This window comes from Simochromis diagramma, unplaced genomic scaffold, assembly GCF_900408965.1.
Source record: "Simochromis diagramma unplaced genomic scaffold, fSimDia1.1 OVJJ01000138.1, whole genome shotgun sequence".
NCBI lineage: Eukaryota > Metazoa > Chordata > Actinopteri > Cichliformes > Cichlidae > Simochromis > Simochromis diagramma.
In genome coordinates this window covers 20,859-23,241 of record NW_024387089.1, presented here as the reverse complement: position 1 = coordinate 23,241, position 2,383 = coordinate 20,859, and the positions used below count along the sequence as shown (strand labels likewise).

Genomic DNA, 2,383 nt, shown 5'->3' with positions numbered 1-2,383 from the left:
TTATAGAGAAATATTTAATATGTGGATTAAAAATATATTTAACCATTTTCACTGCACATTACACTTGATGTGTCTGTTTACATTTTTATTTTGGTCTGTTTTACAAATATTACAAAATCTTAATTTTTTAATGTGCATTTATTAAACTCACAGAGTCAAAGAACATGTTTTCTCGGTACGTTTTTATTGTTTTAAGAGTTTGAAATATCAGCTTTACAACAGACACAAAAGGATGAAACTAGAGGAGATTGTTGCTCTGATTGTTTGTCATTATGAGATGGAAACATGACTGTTTGATGCTTTTTTAAAATCTGCAAACAAAAAGAAACAGAGAGAAAGAGGAAAAACAGCATGAAAGACTCAGTGATTGACATCAGGACTGGGAACACTGGTCTCTCCTCAGTATCTCTGAGACCAGAGACTGGGAGCCCTGGGTGGCCTCACAGGTCACAGAGCCCACCTTCCCCCACTGGTCTGCAGTGAGCGTCAGGGTGCTGCTCCAGCTGTAGAGGCCGTCATTCTGCAGCACTCCAGGAGTCCTGCTCTCCTCCCCTCTGATGCTGCTGCTGCCACTGCTGTCGCTCGTCTTCCAGGACAGACTCCAGTCTGAGGGGAAGCCCTTGTTGGCCACACACATGAGCGTGGCCTTCCCTGCTCCAGCTCCTTGTTGGAGGGACCCAGCACCTTCAGGGCGGGGCGGGTATCACCTAGGAAACACCAATCAGCTTAGAGGACACGAACCACAATTTGAATTTCTTCCGTTAAGAAGTTTCTGTCAGGTGTTTTTTCTGCTCCACCAGTCATTCACTCACACATTGTTTCACTTCCCTTTAAGAAACCTCTCATGCATATCAGCACAGAGAGAATCATCACACAGTTTGAGCTGAAATATGTTCAAACTACACTGGAAATAAAAGAAGCAGATGTGGAAACATTTACAGCAGAAGTTTGGCTTTAAAATGATTAGAAGTCTAAATCATGGACGACTGAAGAAATGAGTGGACACAAGCACAGAGCAGCTACTCATTCATACAGATTTGAAATGTTATTGAACAGCTCACATGATTTCAAACTAAATCTGAAACATCTGACACGATAAAAACATCAGAAAGCAAACTTTAACTCATCCAAACAGCAGCTGATGTGGTGGAAATTTACAAACTAATCATAAGATGATGAAGTTTACTATTGTCTACAAATATTTTACTGTTGACCGAAATGTAGATTCAACAAGAGAAACTCGCAGAGCTCATCTGAATAGTCCAGTAAAAGGACAAACATCAAAACTCAATTATTTTAAATAAAAAAAAATTACTTTTGTCTATCTAAGCAGCCTAACAAATAATTATTACATAAACTGATACACTATTTAATAATAAACACAGTTTAATTAACTTACTTCCAACATCCAGTCTGGTTCCTCCACCAAAAGTCCACCACAGTGATTACAAACTCATTGATGGCGCCGTACAAAACCTCTGACTGTCGAGAGACACGGCTCTCTGACTCTGAAAACAAACAAATTCACCAATCTGAATTCTTTAAATCATAATTTCATGACCTATTATTATTATAATTATGAAATAAAAATGAATGAAACACATAAAACAATTTTCCAAAATGTAATTTGCATTTATTTTAGAGTTTTTATCCAGTTTTGGTCCTCCGTAACCAAAAGGTTATGGCTGTGATATATTGTGTATTTAGAGTTGAAAAAATCTAAAATCGTGCTGTCAGCGTTAATCTTGTTAAAAATGACGTTAACGCCATAACCACATTAAGATCAAACCTGCAACCATTCTTTTGGTCCACTGCAGTGTAGCAGTCAAAGAAAAGTGAAGTGGCCACAAATGGCCAGGATAGAGCCCAGAGGGTTAATGCATAAAATGTATAAAAATATTATTGATTACAGGGTAATACATTAATGTTAATAGCAACTGTAAGCTTTTTACTTTGAAGTAAGAAGTATAAACAATGCTGTTACTGCCACGGGACCGAGTGGTCTGTACTGAACTGAACTCAGGCGCAGAAAACCCAGAGCAGAGACAGCAGATGGTTTAACAATATTTTTATTAGGCCTAAGCGCTCCAAATGTAGCAAGGACAAAAAAACCTAACCCTGCAATTCTGGCTTGGAGGCAGAATAAACAGAGAGAAAAACAGATAAACACCATATACACATTTAAGTTCAGGTTTTAGCAGAAATAACACGTTACAGTTAGCATGTAAGAGATTTGGGAGAAAATTCTTTACAAAAACATCATTTACCCAGACACTTTTATTAGTGACATACGTATCCTATTGACATATAACAGACACATTTAGCAAAGGCTAACTAACATCTGGGCAATAAAAACAGAGCAGAATGTAAGTTTGTCTTTGTG

At 37.7% G+C, this 2,383-nt stretch overlaps 1 long non-coding RNA gene across 1 annotated transcript; it reads right to left on the bottom strand.

Annotated features, from left to right (window-relative positions):
* Positions 1 to 306: 306 nt before the first annotated feature.
* On the bottom strand, positions 307 to 1,434 carry LOC120742739. Its single transcript, XR_005697939.1, has 2 exons — positions 1,400 to 1,434; positions 307 to 707 (listed from the first exon to the last, which is right to left on the bottom strand). It is a non-coding gene; the product is annotated as an uncharacterized LOC120742739 (long non-coding RNA).
* Between the last annotated feature and the right edge of the window lie 949 nt (positions 1,435 to 2,383).